A 24,322-nucleotide genomic window follows, 5' to 3' on the forward strand; every position below is an offset into this window, starting at 1 on the left:
GCGTATGTCCGTAGTCAATGTAAAGTAAGGGCGTGCCAGGCTGGAGCGCATCCAGCAGCTTCCCATTTAAGCTTTGGGCATCTCACGGGTAGGTGGTTTACTGTTGTATCACTTGCTCCAGCTACAGGTCGGGTGTAAGTGCTGATCACTAGTGATGACGGCTGTGTATACAGCTACAACATGTGTCTGTAATCAGGAGCAACTGTAACAATGTATTTTATGTACAGTAACATTAATAACATCCTGATGAATGTATTTCATTGAAAAAAATATTTAAAAACTTTTTCATTAATAACTATGGAGCTGATTCATTAAGGATCTTAACTTGAGAAACTTATTATTTCAGTCTCCTGGACAAAACCATGTTACAATGCAAGGGGTAAAAATTAGTTTTCTGTTCTGCACATAAGTTAATCACTGACTGTTTTTTCATGTAACACACAAATACTTGATAGCTTATTTGTACACTGAAATTTAGAGTTGATATGTGTGTGCTACATGAAAAAACAGTCAGTATTTAACTTATGTGCAAAACAGAAAACTAATTTTTACCTCTTGCAGTGTAACATGGTTTTGTCCAGGAGTCTTAAATAAGAAGGCCATATATTATTAACAGGTGACAATAATGGATTTTTTTTCTCTCTGTGATTTCCGCAGAGACTTTATATTCCACATATGTATTGGACGTAGTGTGTTGTGTCTATCAGAGCAGAGCGCACCTAGACCCATATTCTACAAGAGACGTTTCTTCAGATCCGCTTGTAGTTGAATATAGACGTTGTAAGCCCGAAATAGGTGCGTTTTTTAAAAAAAATGCAATTTTATGTTGATTTTGCACACCTTAATCAATCAGGATGATAATGTGGACCTGCTTCTTTATTTGGCAGGTGGCTTCTTGTACACCGACCTTATTTGAAGGCGTACGCCCAGTTCCCAGTGATAAAAAGATACGCGGGGCGATGTGTCATTTGAACACCAGGAACTGAGCTCTATAGGACACATTGGAGCACCAGGGACTGGGCTCTATAGGACACATTGGAGCACCAGGGACTGGGCTCTATAAGACACATTGGAGATCCAGGGACTGGGCTCTATAGGACACATTGAAACACCAGGGACTGGGCTCTATAGGACACTTTGGAACACCAGGGACTGGGCTCTATAGGACACATTGGAATACCAGGGACTGGGCTATATGGGCCACATAGGAACACCAGTGACTGGGCTCTATAGGACACATTGGAATACCAGGGACTGGGCTATATGGGCCACATAGGAACACCAGTGACTGGGCTCTATAGGACACAGTGGAACACCAGGGACTGGGCTCTATAGGACACATTGAAACACCAGGGACAAGGCTCTATAGGACATATTAGAGCACAAGGGACTGGGCTCTATAAGACAAATTGGAACACCAGGGACTGGGCTCTATAGGACATATTGGAGCATCAGGGATTGGGCTCTATAGGACATATTGGAGTACCAGGGACTGGGCTCTATAGGACACATTAGAACACCAGGGACTGGGCTCTATAGGACTCATTGGAATACCAGGGACTGGGCTCTATAGGACACATTAGAACACCAGGGACTGGGCTCTATAGGACTCATTGGAATACCAGGGACTGGGCTCTATAGGACTCATTGGAACACCAGGGACTGGGCTCTATAGGACATATTAGAACACCAGGGACTGGGCTCTATAGGACACATTAGAACACCAGGGACTGGGCTCTATAGGACACATTAGAACACCAGGGACTGGGCTCTATAGGACACATTAGAACACCAGGGACTGGGCTCTATAGGACACATTAGAACACCAGGGACTGGGCTCTATAGGACTCATTGGAACACCAGGGACTGGGCTCTATAGGACTCATTGAAGCACCAGGGACTGGGCTCTATAGGACACATTAGAACACCAGGGACAGGGCTCTATAGGACTCATTGGAACACCAGGGACTGGGCTCTATAGGACACATTAGAACACCAGGGACTGGGCTCTATAGGACACATTAGAACACCAGGGACTGGGCTCTATAGGACATATTGGAGCACCAGGGACAGGGCTCTATAGGACTCATTGGAACACCAGGGACTGGGGAATATATTACACACTTGTCCTCTAGGAACTTGGCTCACAATTGTACACTTGCCCACCAGGGACTGGGGAATTTGTATTTTACAAGGAACTTTTGTCTGTCTTGCACTTTGGCCACCGGGGACAGCTTTAAAGGACACACTGGTCCACCAGAACCTTGGCAATAATGTTTTACAAAAGCCACCAGTGACTTGGCAATATATCGTTCACGTGGGCACCAGAAAGTGGGCTCTGTATTGTATATTGGGCTCCAAGAACTGAGCTCTGTATAGTACACTGGCCAACCACATCCAGACACAAATTCAGTCACATAGAAATATACATAATATAGGCACACAATTGATATTGCTGATAGGTAGCAAATAATTCAAAGAACATCAGTAATTATATTTACTGTAACTGGCAGCACATAAGTAAGATAAGTTCATGCTGGTCAATGCAGGAAGGGGCACAGTTCAATAAACTTCAGTCTTACTTAGGGGCCATTCCGGCACAGCCGCGTGTTGTAGCTAGATGTCAAAGTGCAGACAGATTTCAGGCAAGGAAACAAATCATAGTCATACAATGCAAGGTCAGAACGGCAGCCAACTAGTAGCAGCAGTTAGCACAGAGCAGGACCAGGATACAGGTAACAGAACTGCTGGACCAACTGTCTGGGAGACTTAATCATTTGGCGCGGGATCCTCACCCTGACCGGATATTATAAGCACAGGTCCTACCAGCTCCTGCACAGCATCGACGTTTATCAAGACCGTATCAGATTAACCCTTGCTGTGTTGCTTTAGACCCAAACCAGCTGCCAATCCGGAGAAAGCCTGTGAATCCTAATTCCTAGCCAGCCTCTTCATTATAGGAAAAGTTACTTTAGGCCCCTGGGCTACAGATGACTCCAAGGCTGAATCGGTTTGTGACACTTCGTATGACTTTTCCATATATTATAGGAGACTTTTACAGCTACCTCATTATAAGTAGCAAAAGTGTCATTGTCTGTGGGACTTATAATGGCCACAATACATGAGAGTTAGAAATAATATACACAGTATTTTCCATTTCCATTTGCTGACATTTAGGTGCAGAATTTGCACTGAATTACAGTGGCCAATCAGACACTGGCTTTCATTGCCCAACTTAAACAACACAGATATAAACAAATTGATGATTGGTTGCTGACTTGCTGTCCTTCAGTATAAATTCTCCACCTTAATACAATGTTAATAAATGCATTATCCTGTCCGCAAACAGCCTGTAGTCACAGACTAAACCGTGACATTGGCAGTAATAGCGACAGTGACTCCTGCAGGAGAGAAGTATCATCAATAAATAGGCATATAGCAATAGAGATGTGTGTAAATTTATATTAACTGACAAATCTACAAGGACTATGATGTCAATGTTTCATGTTTACAAATGGAGAGCCTGAGTCATTAAGGAGAGCAAAGCATAAAAAAGGAGTAACTTTGCACCTGGGCAAAACCATGTTGCATCGGATGGGGAGGTAAATTTAAAATGTGGGGACAGATTTATAGTTGGGGTAGGGCATGTTTTAGATCAACTTTAAATTTCAGTGTAAAAATAAAGCTATCAAAAATGTGTGTGCTAGATAAAAAAAAACAGCCAGTATTTAAGTTATGTGCAAAATAATAAACTAATTTCCACCCCTTGCATTGTAACATGGTTTGTCCCAGAGAACATTTACTCCTTTTTTTGCCTTAGTTTCCTTAATGACTCAGGCCCAAACTGTGCAAGATATAAAGCCTTCAATACTCACTAGAGTTAAAAAAAAACACTGTACCTTAACAAAATGCACTGCGCGTGGGGGGGATCTATAATATGTGGACATATTATGAGTTGGGGCGTCACGTTATAGCTCAATGCAGTGTAAAAATAAAGCTGTCCAGTATTTGTGTGATACATGCAAAAGCAGACAGCAATATACCTGCATGCAAAAAAATAAAGATAAATACACATGCACCCCTTGCATTGCGATATGGTCTGACCAGGAGAAAGTTTGCTGCACTGAACACTGTATTTACACATAGATCTGCTCTGGACCATCATCCATAAACAGGCAGCCAGAAATAAGCGATCTCCCAGGGTTTAGGGGACCCCTGGTGCATTGGGTCAATGTCCTGCAGGAATATAAACCTTCCTTAGTTGTCTCTCCAGCTTTCTGCAGAGCTGTCATCCAGCTGCACCTCTGAGAATCAGTCCCGTCCACCAAGTGGCACATCCACACCGGTGACAGTAAGCAGCTTATTGGACCGGAGAGCCACAGATGAAAAAGAACATTTTGGCTCATGGACCAAGTAACAAAATCCTAGTTCTCCTCTCCCATAAGAATATAAATCTTCTCCCCAGTTCCAGGTCTCCTGCAGATGATTTTCCTCCAAAATTTGCTTATATCTTGCGCCATCTATTTGTCCTCTATTTTGAAAAGTGTTCTGGTGCCTGAAGAAGAGAATTATCCCCATAGACAAATATTAACACAAATTTTAATAATATCAGCATTATGTTCCAGCCAACATAGCTCAGAAGACTGATTGCTCCAAGGGGCCCCATATTAAAATGTGGACAGGGCCCGGTAATGTCACTCTTGCCTCCAAGGTCCTCTGTTCTGCTATCAAAAAAGAAGGAGACCTTCATGTGCATGTGCTACTCTGGGTCCTCTGGGGCACTGTTTCCCAACTCCAGTCCTCAGGGACCCCTAACAGTGCAGGTTTTCCAGGTACCACATGTGGATCTTTCAAAATGTGTCAATTAGTAACGAATACACCTGTGCTCCAGCAAAGAGATATGGAAAACATGCACTGTTAGGGGTCCATGAGGACTGGAGTTGGGAATGACTGCTCTGGGGGATTGGGGGCTTGGAGTGGGGTGTAACCCTTCACATTTGGTCCCTGCAGCCGCCGCACACCCTGAACCCCTTATTGTTACATCACTTGATATATCTTAGCTAAAGGGTAATACTGATGTAATGCATTAATGTGTGATTATTAAAAAGCTAAGAAATGAAGACCTGCATAGGGATGAATATACTTACACACCTGGTATGTAGGCTTACAGTGCACTGACCTTGAGGGGTTAAAGTTTTTCCTGGCTTATTTTGGATTATATCCAATAACCTGCCCCTGCGAGTGACGCAGAAGCCTATATAGCATCCAGGAGCAGAAAAATCTCCCTCTTTGGCTTCACAAAATCTCTCAATCCATCAATGTCACAATATGTCTGTTAATTATGTCTGATTTGTATTGTTTATCTAACTCTCTTTTTCCTTACTCAGACGAGGCACAGTTGGTAAGAAAGCCATGCATTCAGCAGCTAATACATGGTGCAAGAGTTTATGTTTGGCTGTTAGACTGTGTTCGCTAGTGAGGATTTCTTCAAAGTGAGGATTTTTTACAAGTGTATTAAAAATGTAGGTAGTATAGAAAGAGTAACACAAGAGTTGAATAAGAGGAGAACAAAAGGAGAAAATTCTCTCTGGAAACACTGCTACATGAGGACATCATTCAACAATCATCTGTGAGCTGTGATATCCTCCACCACCTGCACTGTGCGCTGCCTGCACACACCCTGCTGATCAGTTTCTCAACCTTAATTCTTGCAGCTGCTGTTTTATTATAACTTGTTGGTTTCACTTATGCTGTTGCTTTATTCCCACCTACAAAACACACTTGTTGCTCCACTTATCCAGATTATTTAAGTGGCGCCCCTGCTCCCCCTTGCACTCTGTTCAAACACAGCTACGTCAGTGCACCTTCCACTATGGCTAATGTTTTATAATCTCTCTCCACACCTGCCCTATGTCACTGTCTTGTCTAACTGTTTCTCACTCACTTAATCCCTTATCTCTACTGTCCTAACTACTTCCCATTCCCTTGCTGATCCTTTTACATTTTTATCTTCCTCTTCATTCTCCTACTACTTCTCTCACTATACTCACCTGTCCTGTTCTCTTTTTCACACCTCACTTGTAACCTGTCACAGTCCTTACCTTCTGCCATACTCTCATTTGTCTTTTCCATGCAATTTTTTTCTCTCTCTTATTTCATGAGTCTGCAAGGTATCAAATACTACATCTCCTGTTCCTTATTACTCTCCATTTATCACTTCCACCCATTCTCCCTCGTGGCTCCCCACATCACTACTCCATACTAGAGACCAAAGCCTATTCCCTCTATCCCCTGTCACTCCCCCCTCCACCACATTTCACCCAGTACATCCTCCTATCCCACCAACCTTATTACCATCATTCCTCTTACTCACTGTCCTGTGTACTCTGAAATGCAAGATCTGTGTGCAACAAATTAACTCCCATTCATGACCTCTTCCTCTCCCATTTCTTTGGTCTCCTGGCCCTTACAGAAACGTGGATCTCCTCCTCTGATACTGCTTTCCCCACTGTACTCTCCCACAGGGGGCTCTTCTCTCCCACACTCCCCATCCTGGGGACCGCCAAGAAGGTGGTGTAGGTGTCCTTCTGTCTCCTGGCTACACCTACAGTGTTATCCCCCCTGAACCCACCCTCTCCTTCTTCTCCTTTGAAGTTCACTCCACCCGCCTCTTCTCCCCTCTCCACCTTTGTGTTGCGGTCATCTATCGTCCCCCTGGCTCCTTCCTCACAATTTCTTGATAACTTTGCCGCCTGGCTTTCTCATTTCCTCTCTTCTGATCTTCCCACTATTATCATTGGGGATTCTAATATCCCTATTGAGTCTCCTATTACCACTGCTGCCTCTAAATTCCTCACTCTCACTTCATCCCATGGTCTCTCCCACTGGACAACTTCTGCCACCCACCGTGATGGTCACTCCCTTGATCTAGTGTTCTCCTATCTCTGTATCATTTACAACTTCTCCAATTCTGTCTTCCCCCTCTGTGACCATAAACTCCTTTCCTTTACCCTCTTTTTACTCCTTGCCCGACCAGGGCCCTATCTGTGTGAAGTTTGCACTGGTTTCCAACTGGTGCTCCAGTCAGTTCCACAGTCCAAAATCCTACTTTCTGGTTAATGGGCTTCCTCCAAAAATGGATCCTTATTAATAGGTGGTTTCAATTACAGCATTGGGACCAATTAAAATTTATAATAATTAATTATTTATATATTGCTTTTCTTCCGATAGGACTCAAAGCACTTTGCATTGTTGTGGAAGTTGAGGCAGCCGTCTTGGTTACACTCACATCAGTCCCTGTCCCAATGCACCTTTCATTCTAAATTCCCTAACACACACTAGGTTCCAGTTTTTAGAGCCAACTAACCTACCAGTGTTTTTTTGGACTGTGGGAGGAAACCAGAGTACCCGGAGGAAACTCACACAAACACAAGGAGAATATGCAATTTCCACATAGTTAGAGCCCTGGTTGGATTTGAACCTATGACCCCAGTGCTGCGAGGCAGCAATGCTAACTTCTGAGCCACCGTGCTGAAGGTACAATACATAATATACTTTACTAGTACTACAAAGTTTCAACACATGCTTAGTAAAATTTGTCTTTTGCTGTTTGCTTACAATGCAGGAGGTGTAGGCAGTATCACACAGTCCCAGTTTTTGGCTGGGGCTGTGGGTCAAGCCAAGGACTCCCCGTGGAAAATGGCTGTATGGAGCAACACCGGGGATCTGATTAATGACACCCTGGGTTTATTTTTCACCCTATCTGGGAGTACATATTTACTGTATCCTCCCATATCTGGATGTAATGGCCAATTCAACTGAAAAAAGTCTGAAATAACAACTGATATAGTGCACAGGCGAGCTGACCATGAAATGAGAACACAACACAGTGGTATACTTGTGTTCTGAAAATAGTTATGTAAGAATGTATCTACCCATATGTGTCAAACATATGAAACAATCAACTCAACAGGTGGAGTTATTGAATGGAAGACCAAAATGTTGAAGGTACGAAGCAGTCAACACAACATGTGAATGTGTGACATTAAAACCCCAAGTGGGGAGTGTACAATGATGTTTGTATTCTCCCTCAATTATTTTTGACAAAGACACATTACTTCCTGATAACAATTTCTGCTCAAATATCCTGATCACAAATCATGGCTTTAAACTGTATTCTAAATCATGTAATATTAGTCTGCAGTAAACTCCAATCAGAGTCGGTATTCATTCCTTTCAAGGCAAAAATAAGTTTTACATCAAGAATAACTAGGTAGGTATTAATTTGCTCTGTAATTATGTATTAGCAAATGTGGAAAGCTTTCTTCTAAAAATTTGCTAGCAGGCACAAATTAAATTGCATTAAACAAACTAACAGAACCATTGTAAAACTTAAAAGGCGCATTTGCATTTTGTGTCTGAGCTAAGCTGGCATAAATACAGCCGAATTCTGCCTTTAAATGCCAGTGATTTCACAGGCTCTCATCTTTGATAATAATCAGTTATCTTTGTCAAGACTAAGAAACAGCTGTTTAACAAGTGGATGAGATTTCCAATAAGACAAACATATAAAATTACAACCATTCTTTTTGTCGGATGGAAATCCAGCCAATTATGATGAAAAAAAACCATTGGGCATTGTTAAACCGCCTTCATTTTTGACTCCGGGAAAAAGCGACAGTTTAACAAGAAGAGTTGCAACATCTACTGTTGATTGGGTCGCTGCTGGTCTCGGTAAAGACCTCCGGACAACTGACCCCATAAGGAATACATCCGAAACTATTTCCTCCTCCGGTATTATAAAACATGCAAGTATAATTATCTCCTTCAGCTAAAAACATTATCTACAGTATTATCTGTTTGTAATAAGGTGTATCTCAGAAACCGTATACCATCTCCATGGATTATTTTATGGCTCCTCACTATTAAGTAATTAATCCCATCTAGCCTTGTGTACGAATGTTTTCTTGAAGAGGGTGTTGGATATTATTAGACAGCAGAAGACTTCCGTAGATGGTTTACCAGATCTGTCGGTGAATGAGGGAGTGAGAAGACTCTTGTCTTTAGCTATGGCGGAAGAGAAAAAGACACTTGTAGTTGTATGAAAGTAGACGATCCGGCTGCATTGACTGGAGACAAATACTATAGTTATGACCAGTTACAAATGATTATTGACTTCAATAGTCCAAGAACAGCTCCAGGGAGATTGGTTAAATATTTTCCCCATAAAAAGCCTGCAACCTGCAATTTGGCATCAATAACGATCCAGCATACCCATGGCTGCAAGGACATATGGGCACTTGGTGAACCACAAGTTTCAGCATGCCTCGTAAGACACAATTTAAACAAAAACATTTATTGGAAATTAAATCATACATGACGGCACAGTACCTAATAAATTCTTAGCTGCAGTACAGTCATATTTATATTTAGGGTATTTCCTAAGACTTGAACTCCAATAAATAATATCTGTGTAATCAGTGGATTCTGGTGAGTTATAATGGTATAATTTCCGTGTTTAATAGGAAAACTTGTGTATATAAGGAATTATGTTCCTATAAATGTAACCAAGAACAAACCTGAAACTCAATATATTTTACTTCTTACATTCTGAATAGAGGCAGTTCTTAAACTAGCTCTGGTCCTTTATATAAATACTACCAGAATAATGATCACCTTTATTTTTTTAACATTGGCATTTAAATAAAGATGAAAAAAAATCCTCTCATTTGAAGTATAACTTTTTGGTTTGAGTTTATTCCCCAACACCTCAGTAGATGGACCAAGAAAACTGCTATAACCAGCTGAAAAAAATATTTTTTTTATTAGTTTCTTTCATTCTTTGTTATCCTGGCAAAATAAAATATTTTGCTAGAGCTTTTATTGCATTACTTCAGTATCCTAAATGTAATAATATTCTGTGGGCCTAATGTAACAAGTAGGTCTCTGGTGTCCCCACAATCACTTCTAAAGCAGTTTTGTTTCGGAATAAACGTGATCATACTGCGCATTTTGTTTTCTGTTTTAAAGCGGCAGTTTTCCACAGACTTTGTTTCATCCCTATATACAGTGCCTGTATTTCTAGTGGATAGGTGCTACACTGGATTATAATCATCTGTGGCCTAACCTATTGATATTTGGGGTAATTTGGGGTAACAAGTTAGTGGCAACACCCCCTCTTTTCCTTTGTAGTCGTTTTAGAAGACCCATTATTCAGTGGATTTGTTGTGTAAATGCCCAATAAGTCAGTATGCAAACAAACTGCAGATGACTAGTGGCATCTTCGGAAAAATATGTAGACGTTATATAACTGGCATAAGGTAAACATTCTGTCTCGCACAGTCTCCCTGCCAGTTGCCATGAGTAACCAAGTGTAGATAAGTAATCTCCAAATGCTAAAGAGAATTCTTAGCATACAATATAAACAGCGTTGTCAAGGGTCAAACTAACACTAAATAACTCTCTAAGAGCATTTACAATATGCAAATTAAATCTGGCAGCCAACTGGACTCAAATTTAAGGCATAGCAAACGTAAAAATGTGAAAAATAAATATTAACAAAGACAGACAAAAAGATATAAATAAATAGCATTATACAAAGATACAATGGGGAGTCAAAACAGACAGTTCCTTTTCGGGACCCAATTCTACTTTTGTATTAGAGAAAAGTGAAATTTACAAAAATGTTCAGTGGAATGTTCACCTCGTTACATTTGGATGTGAAACTTTGCATGTTTTTGTCATGACTTACCGTCCTCGTTCCAGCGCCATCTTGCTTGCGCCACTGCCCAGAACTTCCTGGTGGGTGAGCTTTCAAACTTGCCTGGGTATTTAATCTGCGCCCTGACACTCCTCGAGTGTCAGAGCAACTTTGTTGCCAGCTCCTGACCCCTGATTGTGGATCCCTGTGTCTAGCCAGTCTCTTCCCTTTTGGAAATGTTCCTGATTGCTCTCTGATCTGCTCCTGAATGCTCCTGATTGGTCACCTCTGCCTGCTGACCACGCTCCTGATTGCCCCCTGTGTTCTGTACTACAACCGGCTGACCTCTCCCAAGACTGCTTCCCGTGTACCTTCTTCTGACCTCGCCTGTTGTTCCAGCGAACTTCTGTCCTGTCTCCGCATTACTATTCCCTGGAACATCCAAGAGGACCGCGACCTGCGATTTCCCACCAGCAAAGTCCATTCTGCCTTGCTGCAGTTCTTGGTGAATACTGGGGAACCCCTTAGACTCTGCACCTCTAGACCTGCCAGCGTCAATTAGGGTTAGTACCTGGGTCCTTACATTCATGGATCGTAACTGTTTTCCCCAGATACACTACACCACACACCAGAATGAACTGACCATCATCATCACAGCGTAATATATCTATATCTATCTATATCTATCTATCTATATATATATATATATATAATACTCTGCACTCTCCAAACACATAATTAATGCTACACTAATTACTTTTCTATATTAAAAACAGGGACTATTAGTTCCACATATTGCAATATATGTTAAGCTGACCAACACACCAAAGTCTTCCCATTCTGGTCAGTCCTAACATGATGACATGCTTTGCTAATTTATCTGGGCTTAAGGCTTACCTGCACACAGCTTTAAAGGCAAGTCTTTCCCAAGCACCAGCAGCCATGGGAGACCTGGGACCCACCTGACACAAGTTGGAATTAATTAATGTAAAGAATGGGGTGCAAGAGAGACGGGACTTACATTGTATAAATGCATATAGCCCAGTTAAAAAGCATAGCAATATAAAAAGATACAACAGGGAGTCAAAACTGAGAGTTCCTTTCCGGAACCGAATTCTACTTTTTTTTTACAGATATATATATATATATATATATATATATATATATACCGGTATATTTATTTTTTTCAAAAATGTACAAATATACCATTGTGCAGGACAGCGATAGCAGTGAGGAACTGGATTGAATCACTGGATTTTCGCACCACTGTAGAATATCCTGTTCTACAGCAAAAGTTTATTTTCATGGTATTTTGATTCAATTTCACTCATCTCATCTGGCGTCTTTGTTTGTCACGTACGGGAATCTTCCGTCTAACACCTAATTAGTGCTATACTGACTCACAGCCAGGGCGGTAGGATGAGAACTGACAGAGATGTCAGTGAGATGCGGACATAGGACAAAAAAGTGAAGCACTGAAGAGGGCTATCAAATCTAAGTACAAACAGTCACTTGACCTTTACAGATGAGGTTGAAATCCTGAAGGTCACGGACAATGTTCAGTGTGAATATTCAGCCGACGTCAGTGAGAGCACAGAGGTGTCAGTTGGACTTGAAAGAGTTAAATTCTCAACCACTGATGGCGGAAGATTGCACAACTCAAGGATCACCATGGCTGGTGTAGGCAACATTTAGTGCACTAGACAATCTAATATTTAAAGAGAAAAAAACTTATACAGTTTTTCAAGAAAATCACATTGAATATAACATTCTTTGGATATCAAGTAGAACTAAATCAATTTTTTTTATAAGTGTTTTACATTTTAATTAATCTGTAGTCATTGCAGATCAAGAGGAGTTCATTTTTGATTGAAATGTGTTTGCTTAATTTGCATTTTGCCAGTTTGCATTTTGCCAGTTTGCATTGGTCAAACTATGTTTTCCCAAAATGCTTATCGGTACAAGTTTTGGATTGACTGACCTATTAAATCGCCAGGTCCCTTTCTATAATGAACATATGAAGCATAAATTAGAAATAGTGAATGTTCTATTGTAGGAGCTGTGTTAATCTGTATTATGCATATGTATATATATATATATATATATATATATATATAAATATATATATATATAAATATATATATATATATATATTAATCTATATATAAATATATATATGGCACTCACTCAAGGTTGTGGAAAGAACATGATTCCTGAATGTAATGTTCACTGAAATGATCTATATTCCATATTTACACTTTAAGATCATTTAATGTTGCACAACTTTGTACAAAGCGGCCAGTTCATGGCGTTCTCTAACGTTACTCTAAGTGCAGACTCGTCTTTACTTGAAAGTGCTAGACAGATCATCCTATAAAACAAATTGCAGTTCACCAACCTCTCTGGAAAAATCTAGATCATCTTATGGATTCTTGTTCTGAAACTGGACTGATTTTTACTTCTTGCTTTTTGAGCCTATTCAGTTCCTTAAAGAACACTCTTCTGCAAACAATTGCAGCCATTACCACGACTCTTTATTTACTGTTGCGACTGGAATAACATAAGAAAAAATCGCCCAGTGGCAAACAGGTATACACCCAAGAGAACAAAACACTGTACTACAGCCAGCAGAGAATAAATCTTTTATATTAGTTTATTTTGTTTTCTTTACTGTTTTTTCTTATTGGAGAAATACAAATATTTTGGCACAGCTTCTATTGCATTATTTCAATATTCTAAATGCAATAATATTTCATGGGCCTAATATAATAAGTAAGCAGGTCCCTAATGGCCCCACAATCATTTCTAAAGCAGTTTATACCTGCACTTCCCTTGGAGAGAAACGCGATCATACAGACCATTCTCAATAACGGGATTTTCTTGCTGTTTTTTTACATATTACTGCAGAGATTTCAAATCCTTGCGGACGTCTGTTTTTTGTCACTTTTTTATCTTTGCAAATTGTTGAAAAATAATGTATAAGATCAAGAAAGTGAAAGAATTGTGGGAAAAAATATATGTCTGTGGTGGAAATCAAACACGTTCTTTAGGCATAGTAAGACCACTAGTTGATTTTAAAGGGAGAATTAATGGGCGACCATAGTCCCGATTTTCACAACTTGAATCTTCAACTTGAAGTGTTTATCCCTTGAGAATTAATGGTCAATGATGCAAATTCAGTTAATGGATAGAAAACTGTCCAACTGTATTTGCTGTAGAAATGCGCAACAATTTCTAAACTGTTCAGCGGAACATTCACCTCATTTTGCATTTAGTTGTGAATTTTTACACATTTTGCTGACAAAAATTAATCTAAAGTGTTCTCACCAACCTCCCTACACAGCAGAATGGAAAGGACCCTAAGTCAGGTACGTCATCCCAAAAATCCAATCACAAATGGAAAATCATTGGACTATCTCTTGCCGCACCAGTTTCTTTTATCAGTAAAAGCAACATTTAGTTATTTTAGAAGAGCCATCATCACGATGTGCTAACCTATGGGCAAATCTGTAAAAATGGGAGTAAATTCACAAACATTGGTACACTCTCATAGTGTCATATGCCGGAGACCCGGCGCAGCGAACCAAGACCCGGCTCACTTACCCCTCCGGTGCTCCGACTGATCCCCGTTGGTGGCCGCCATCTTTGATCTCTGTATTAAGCCTTCCTCAGCCTCCTATTGGATGAGGGAATTCCCTCCACTATTTAAACCTGCCTCTTCCTCTCCTCTGAGCCTGTTCTTAGGTTCTGTTTGGATTCTCCTAGTGGATGTCTCCTCCAGTCTGAGCTTCCCTGCAATCTGCAGACCATTCCAGGCTTTACAGCTTTCCGCTATCCCAGCGGTTATCCCTGCAATCCACAGAGCACTCCAGGCTTTACACAGCTCTCCGCTATCCCAGCGGTCATCCCTGCAATCTGCAGACCACTCCAGGCTTCACAGCTCTCCTCTATCCCAGCGGTCATCCCTGCAATCCGCAGACCACTCCAGGCTTCACACAGCTTTCCGCTATCCCAGCGGTCATCCCTGCAACCTGCAGAGCACTCCAGGCTTCACACAGCTCTCCGCTATCCCAGCGGTCATCTCTGCATTCCCGCAGACCATCACAGCTCCACGCTACTCCCGCTATTCCTGCGGTCATTCCTGGAGCCCACAGATCTCTAACTCATGGAACTCCGTGGACCCTGCCCCACTCCCAGAGGGCCGCGACCTGCGTGGCAGTTGCTGCCAAGTCCATGCCACCTTGCGGGGGTTCTTGGTGAAGGCCAGTCACTGCATTAGACTCCGCGCCTCCGGTGAGTGTTAGTATTGGCAGGTCAGGGGTCTGTATCCCAGCTAACCGTGACACATAGGCAAACCGAGGGGGAGTTTTCACAGTGCCTGGAAACCCCCTCCCAGCCTGGGGTACTGTTTGCTTGAGGTGGCTGGACCCTGCTCCGGGACCAGCCACTTTGCAGCTTGTGTGCAGATCGTTTCTGTCTGCACTGTTCACAGCTATCTCTCCCCAACAGGTATTAAAAGCAGCAAGAACAGGTAGGAGAGAGCAGAACAGTCTGTAAACTGTTCTGATAAACTCAATCAGGACTTTGTCCTGATTTTAGGAACAGTTGGGAGGTATGTCCCACTTCGCACGGCTCTGCTCGAAAACAGTAGTGCATGCAGCATTGCCCATGTGTATGATGGGGATAGGAAGAGTTGGAGAGCAGCCAAGCCCATTGTCGGTGTGGCATGGAAACCCCTCTCTACAAATCCTGCATTTGCCCGGGACTATATGATGTATTTTATTCTATGTTTGTCAATGACCTTTAATTTGTCTTTCTTCATTTTAATCCCTAGACATAGTATTACTCCTTGTTCTCTGACACATGTTCTCTTATTGTCTAAACCTTCATAGCAATGTATGGCCTTTTCTTCTAAAATAATTAATTTCCAGATACCTTTCTTATAATAACCCTACAGACGGATGAGCCGTATTATACTTTCCTTAGCCCAACATGTGTCTCCAGGAGACATGCCTCTTAGAGCTAGCGCTCCAGTTAGAACTGAGGCCTGCAAGAGATTAATTCTCATTTGCCTACAGTGTTCCTTTATCTTCCCGATACTCCAAATATAGCCCCTCTAACTGTAACGCTCCCTCAGGATCATTGTTCCGGAAACCTAGCGTTACTGAAACTTTCCGTTATGATAGAACCCCTGATTCCTACTGAGGTTTCCTCAGTCACTGCTACATTCAATTTAAACATCAGCAATACATATTCCAGTCTCTCCATTACAGTATGGGATATTTCATGTTGCTAATCTAAGATGCTTAGGCCTGAGCGTCCTATCTGTCGGAGAAAGTTTCACTCTTGGTTAACATTTATGCTGAATTTGTGTCTGCCCATCCCCAAGTCTTCCGTGTGCCAGGACGCTTCTTCTTGCACTTCTTTAGCTTTTCAGTATCTCTAATGTTGAATGCACTGTGGTTGGCAGCCTATTAAACTCTCCTCCTGAGAAGGTTCTAATGGTTGCTTTTGATAAGGACTTTCTGAATCTGGTAAAGACAAGATGACCTTTTGAGATTTACATTCACAAATGGAGGCATTTGGATCAGTTGGATCTGCTGAGGGATCAGAAGTTATAGAAGAACAGGTGTACAAAAATTAATGTGAGACAGCACAGACAATCCCAAGAACTGTACTTAAATGCCACAGCTACTAAAGGGCATCTCATTTGCACCTGCCATGTCAGACCCACATACTAGCAATGAACTTCCAGTAGGAAAACCATTTTATGCTCTACCATATGACTCCCTTGATCCTGTGTTTTGACTACTCCTTTCTGTTACCCTTTCATGATGAGCTTCTTCTATCAGCACTATGATATTTATGCGTTCTGGAGCTGAGGGGAAATTTATGGAGTTATCATTTACTCAACATATTCTTCCTGTCAGCTTCAAGCAGGTTCAATGAGCCAATAAAACTACTACTGATAGAACTTTAGTGTCAGCCTTTATAACATCCGATAAAGCTCCCCTGAAGGTCAAACTAAGAATACTTCACAAGAAGTCATTGCCCTCATTCAGTTATTATCATACATTATTATCTTCTGATATCCATCATTACACAACAACCTCATAATCAAGTAGTGTGAGGGTCAAATGAGCTCAAGTTGCTGGCACCTGTAGTGCTTCCAGCTTTATTACTCTTCTTTAGTATTTGACCTGTTATGATGTTTTCAACAAACAAAAAGTAAAATTTCTTCCACCTCCCAGAGCTGGAGATTGTGCTATCGACCTGTTGCCAGGGTCTATCATCATCATCATCATCATCATAATCATCTATTTATTTATATAGTGCCACTATAGCAGCGCTGTACATAGAACTCATCAGTGTCGGACTGGGGCATGAAGGGCCCACCGGGGGAATTCAGTGATAGGGGCCCACTATATTGGGGTGTGGCCAACTTTAGGAGTGGGTGTGGCCAGTAAAGGGGGTGTGGTCAGGCCATGGAGGACAACTTATAGCACTATTTTAAATGTGCACCTTTTGCATTAGACCCTGCCCATTCTACTGGTAGGGAACTACATGGGACCCATTAATAAAACACTTGTGGTTTGGTAGAAACTCCAGTACCAGCTCCTGTCGTCTCCTAATGCACCAAGACAGTTACTTATGATAAGTGCATCATTTGGTTACCTCCAACCCTCGCCTCATATGTTGTTATTGCCCATCATGTATTGAGCTTATTAAAAGCCATTACAAGGGCTACACAAACCAAATAATAACATCATCAATTAGAAGACATAAACTGCACAATTAATTTTTTAGTACAATGGTTACCAACCTGTTGTTGCTGTGACATGTCCTGAAATAAAAGTCAATTCATAAAAAACAAGTGATTGTAATTCTCAACAAATCTCAGTGAAATCCATCTAATTTCATTTTAAATACGGTTGATATATGCCTATAATACTTTCACTATATCACCCCTAAATTCTAAACAGGACAACCATCAAAAAGAATGCACAATAGGCAAAAGGAAAAATATATAAATATAATTATGTTCTCCTATGTATGTGCCTTTCTACACTAACATACAATATAGACCAACATATTATACAACCCTGAATGATTATATTTTCAACTGGATGCAATTGGAATACTAGACTACATGAAAAGCTCCCTTCATTTGCCAGATCTTGTATACACAGTCTGATTATTAAAATGACTCTTTGTTATAATTATTTTTTAAGGACTCTTACAGAATATGCCACTCGTCAAAGACCATACACACAGCATCAGTGCTACTACGGTTGCGTACTTCACCAATGAATGCTTGTTGAGAAGGGAAATTTTAAAAAACAAAAAAATGAACAGAATACAGCCCATCCAAAGCCTGTCACATTTATTCCATATATGCTGGTATGCTGCCAGTGTTGTATGAAAGAGAATATAAATATCAAAGGACGGGCGCAAATGGGGGAAGGGTAAAGAAACACAAGGATTGGGTCAATGAATAAGTCAAGGGGAAAAAGGTCCCAAAGTCATTAAAGGATGTTGGTCTTCTAGTTCCACCTATACCGATGTCCCAGATGGTAAACTTACATCAATGTGACCTTTTCTATTCCATACAGTATTTGAATAATGTGTCCTCTTGCTTCAAAAAAGCACCACCACGATGTACTTTTACTCCCCTCTAAACCTGTTTCTTCTCCTCACCAGAGTGCACATATTGGAGACCAGGGAGAGAACAGAGAAAGATCTCATGGTGTTTTACGTTCTCTATTTATTAAGTTAAAACATGGGGTTAAAAACACTCACATTTTGTATGTTAAAAAGGTATCTTTCAGTCCATATGTTTCCTCGATCAAACGGCAGTATCCAGCTTCTGTATCCCAGCCACGATCAAACTGGCTGAGCTTCAGATAACCCGGGGAAACTCTGCAGCGTCAGAGGGGGTGTGGTCTATTGCGTCCAGTGTTGTATAACCCTATGATGACCAAACTGACCTTGGATCAGTATGTTGATATCAGGACGTCCTCCTCCCCTGCTCAAACTGCTGAAAAACACACTACCGCGCCTGGGCTCTCTGCATCTGCGCGGTAGTGTGGTTACAGGAGATGTGACCGCCGCCGCCATATAAACAAAGTTCAACATCAAGCTCCGCCCTAACAACAGAGGGGGCGGAGCTTCAACCCCGCTGGGCCTACCGGTGGATTGACCGGCTGTCCGGCGGGCCAGTCCGAGGCTGGAACTCATTCACATCAGTCCCTGCCCCATTGGAGCTTACAATCTAAATCCCCTAACTTACACACAGACCAAGAGAGACTAAGGGCGATTTAAAAACAGCCAATTAACCTATCAGTATGTTTTTGGACTGTGGGAGGAAACCGGAGCACCCGGAGGAAACCCACGAAAACACGGGGAGAACATACAGACTTCACACAGATAAGGCCATGGTCAGGAATTGAACTCATGACCCCCTGCTGTGAGGCAAAAGTGCTAACCACTGAGCCACCATGGTCTATTCCATCATGTGATAGAACCTGCACTCTATCTAACCGAGATAACAAAGATTTCATTGATTACATTATGGGCAACCACTCAACCCTTGGTCACTCCAACTTCCTCTGCTTAATGAGCTGTTTGACGTCTATTAGGAGCTAAATTTCTTTAATAAAAAGGATAACACTCCGATTGGCACTAATAATATAAATGCAAAGAAGTTTTTCAAGGCTTTATTAAGTTTTTTTTTAACCCGTTGGGTTTCTACCTTGACAATGGCGTCATTTACTTGTAGGATCTACACGAACATTGATATCAGGTCAGATGAGTCCTATAGAGACTAAGGGGGCCTTATTTGCTTAAATTGAAAATCCCAAGTTTAACCAAAGCAAAGTATTTTCCTGGGATACATCATTTCTGAAGAAAAAATTCATATGGACCCTGTCAAGACCTCATCATGTTGTTGTTTTGTTACATGTTTTTATATTATAAATGTTTTTAAATATTATGTAGTTTGAATTCTATAGATTTAAAGATGTAAAGATAATTTGTCATACCTTTTATTTGGTTTTGGTTTTCTTCCCTAAATACAGTTGTCATTATAACATTATAGTTTTCTTAATTTTTCAGAATATGCTTCGGACGGTAGTGATGAACACTGTGCTTTATGATGTTATCACTACTTATCACTATTTATTTCTTGCCATGTTATCTGCTGTTTTTTTAAATTGTTTTTGTTCACTCAAAAAACTATCTTGCTCAAAAAAGTGTTTCCTCCAACTTAGCAGACATTTTCCAGGCCTTCCATATCGATTAAGTCAACTGGAATCCCAATAAGGAGATAATTGGCATGAGATGACAGAATGCTTCATTACTGCCTACCCTTGCATTTCTCTTCTTTAAGACACCCTTTGGCATCCTGGGACGTGCAGGAGGTACGAGAGAGGTCTGCTAGAGTCAGTGAGAAAATGTGAGGGAGAAGTTACAGCCAGTTCGACGAGCCGGTTAGAGTGAAGTGTTGGGGATTGAACCGTTAAAGAAGTGACAGAATAAAATTAGACTGAGAAAAATGACCACAAGAGCCGATTGGATCTGAAGCTTGTCAGAGAGAGAGAGAAAGAGAGAGAGAGAGAGAGAGGTGATATATAAAAAAGGAGCATGGCAGACAGAAATTTTCAGGGAAATACAGAAGATGCAGGAAAGTTAAAGCAAAGGATCATAAGGATTCAAGACGGATAGAGGCAGAGGGGCTGGTGTAGAGGGAGATGCCAGTTTACGTAGCGTATCTTGCGTGAAATCACCGTGGGTCTATGCAGATTTGCATTTATCTGGCACTTACTGACATTCTAACTAGAAATTCTCAGGCTCGGTTCCTCAAGAACCGAACACACCCAAACTTAGGGGATCCGAGTACCGAGCTGAGCCGGCTCGGTACTTTTGCGCGCCCTCGGAATCGAAAACAAGGCAAAGCGTCATTGTTACGTCATCGGATCTCGGATCTCGCAATTTTTGAATTCCCTTTTAAGCTCCAACATAACAGCGGGTGGGAGGGAGGGTTCCAAGGATGATTCCATCTTGCACCATTTTTCTTTTCTGCCACTGCTGTGTGCCAATATGTCCTAGATGTGCTAGGAACTGCCGTGTGTTTGTGTCATTGCTCTGTCGCTTACCATCCAGCCAGGTCGCTGCAGTATTTGTCCGAAAGTGTATGAAAATAATATTGTGATCTGTGAGGTGGTCAAAATTGATTGCAAATAACTTGAAATTAGTGTTATTGGGGTTAATAATAATGTTGGAGCAAAAATATGTGACTTTAGCATATTTTAATTTTTTTTTCTAAAAAAAAATCCAAAAACAAAACCAAAACCAAAACACACGAGGAAGATTTTGCCAAAGCCAAAACCAAAACACGAAGCTAATCCAGATCCAAAACCAAAACCAGTTCACGGGGGTCAGTGAGCATCTCTACTTATAACATTGGCTGAGGACAGTAGAGGTGAGTTTATGCACGTTCGGCTTATGTAGATCTGCCGAAACTGCATATATATACGACTGTTAGGAGGGGTCTGTTTTATACTAATATGGCCAACTCTACATCAGCCCCAAAGAGTAAAATAAATCAAAATAAAGCTACATAGGAGCGGAATGCAATATCCAGGAACTTTCATTGATATTCAGTTATATTAATACATTTATTGTTGTATTATATTTGTCATACTTAAGTTCCTTATGATTGACTATTTACCAAAATGCCTAAAACCCAGAACCTTTAATTTTACCTTTATTGATTTGGTGAAGGGTAGAGAAATCGGATAAGCGTTATTTAGGGAAGCAACAAATTAATATTCATTGATTTATAGCCGCATTATATTTGTCATAAACTTTCTTATGATTGACTTTTTACCAAAAAGCTTAGAACACAAAACTTTTCATTTTACCATCATTGATTTGCTGAACTGTAGAGAGGCTTCTTAACTGTACTTTCGGGCTTATTAATGTTAATGACTGTTTTGCTTTAGAATATTTGTATGCTGATTATAATTGGCTGTTTAATAAAAAGCCTAAAGCATTGAATTTTTCACTGTAAGTTTTACCAGTAAAATTGTTACATTTAAATATTTGTAAAGTATAGCAAAATAATCACTCAGATGTGATACTTTAGTCGCGACACTGATTTAAGTACTGGAGAGGTCAATGTACAATCAGCCAATCATAAACGGCTACATAGCGCTGCTGATAACCCTCGTTATCATTGAGTATCGTTGCACAAGCGCTCCAGAACCAACAAGAATACGCCCCTCAAAGGCATCTCCGCCGATAGGTCTAAAGGTCTGTGTATGATTGTGTTGGATTTACATGAACACCCCCTTACAATACTTACACTAAAATTGTGTGCCTCTGCTAACACCCATTCTGCCATTCCAACCATAAGGGGATGCCCGATGATATAAAAAAAATGTATACATGGACGTATGTATATGTGTGCATGAGTAGTTCAAAAATGTTTTCACTTGCAAATCTTGCACTAAAAAAATTGACATCAATCATCATCAACGTTTATTTATATAGCGCTAGCAAATTCCGTAGCGCTTTACAATTGGGAAAAAATATTAATAAAACAATACTGGGTGATACATACAGAGAGAGGTAAGAGAACCCTGCTCGCAATCTTAAAATCTATGGGACAATGGGAGTTTGAAACACAAGGGCATGTGCTACATCATATTGCACACTGACCAGCTAGAATGCAAAGGTCAAAGTATTGAGTGGGCTGTGTGTGTACCAATGTTGGTCAAAGGGTTGTTGTCTTGTGTTAGCTGTGTAGAGGGTGGTAATAGGGGAGATTAAGATGGTGGTTGAGGAATATTATAAGCTTGACTGAAGAGGTGGGTTTTCAGAGAACGCTTGAAGGTTTGAAGACTAGAGGAAAGTCTTACTGTGCGAGGGAGGGAATACCACAAAGTGGGTGCAGCCCGAAAAAAGTCCTGTAATCGAGAATGGGAGGATGTGATGAGAGTGGAAGAGAGACGCAGATCTTGTGCAGAATGGAGGTGTCGAGTAGGGAGATATTTTGAGACAAGTGAGGAAGTGTATGTTGGTGCAATTTTGTTGATGGCCTTGTATGTTAGTAGAAGAATTTTATATTGGATTCGTTGAAATACAGGCAGCCAATGTAGTGACTGACAGAGTGGCTCAGCAGAGGAAGAACGGTTTGAAAGAAAAATCAATGACAGTTGAACTCACTCGATCCAGAAACTGAATTGAGATGATATTCAGTAGACCTTGGTGTGATGAGACTTCTACGCACTTCCATGTAATTATCCGCTACCATCGTATATATTTAACTCTTTTATATTTGTAGAAAATGATGAAATGGGACATAGGCCACAGAGCTGATAAACAGTATTCCCATCTGCACTCCATTGATATATGTCTGACTGAACATATGCATGTAAAGTTTTGCATCTTTTCCTGCTTCTGTTTAGGTAAAATTGAGAATGGCAACATTATCTGCCAAAATCAAGACTAACATCCACCATATAGAATACTCCCTAGAAATGATGTATTTGATTCCTTGGTGAAACATAAAATGCTCCTATCTTCTTGGACCTTGATTGAAATTGACTATCCTGAAGGGCTGGGACATCTGCGTTGTCCACAATTTTCAGGGCCCTGCTTTATTGACGGTATCTGTACATTCACTAGGTCTGCATTAAAGAACATTTCTTCCTACCTAATTTTCCTGGCTCCTTGATTAATGACCAGTTCTCCCCTAAATTGAGTGGTAGGGAATTCCTATTGGAAACTCTTCACTTGGATCTTCCAAGTCTATGCTTAACTGAGATTTTGATCACTATAATCCTTGTAGATTATTTAAATCCTCCTTTACCTTAAATCCATTTTAGTTACAATGGCATCTTCCATATTTTGTTTTAATCCACCATTATCCTACCATATGCAGTTGTCACAGATAGTTTCCATGAATTCCAAAGACCGTCCCCCATCGCAAGCAGCATAGGTCCTGTTTTCGGCTTTGAATGTTTCCTTCTTGTCTGTTTTTACAGATTCCAACAAGGAACTAACATGTAAAAAGCTACTAGGTCTAACTTTATAGCTAAGAGGAGTATCTGTCTAAGCGCTAACCTCGCTCGAGAACTGTGTAGCCGGAATGGGTAAAGGACCATAATCTCTTTCTGTGCCACAGTTTGTGCTGATTCTGTTCCTAACACAACGGCAGCCTGTTTCCATAAATGATAGAGCACTTGCCACATTTTGAAGTGAGGCCCCAGTTGATGCTTCTGACCACGACTGTGATAAGGCATGGCGGTGCTTGCTCATTCACCTATCTACCGCTTGGCATGCAGGGTCCTTCACAGGGATCCTGGGGGCGCCTCAGTACAGAACTACTGAAGATCTGGGTATGTCATGTCAGCCAAAAAAATAAAAAAAATCCTAGCTAAAGAAAAACTTATCTACCTTTACCTAGTACATACAAGATAGGAAAGTTAGATACTGCACTGACTGATACTGAATATTGTTGGTCCAAACATCTCTCTTGTCTGGCCTGCAGTTTACACAATAACTAATCCTTTAGTGACTGTCTGCAACCATGGAGAGAGAGAGCGATAATTATATAAA

This window comes from Mixophyes fleayi, chromosome 5 (assembly GCF_038048845.1).
Source record: "Mixophyes fleayi isolate aMixFle1 chromosome 5, aMixFle1.hap1, whole genome shotgun sequence".
NCBI classification, from domain to species: domain Eukaryota; kingdom Metazoa; phylum Chordata; class Amphibia; order Anura; family Limnodynastidae; genus Mixophyes; species Mixophyes fleayi.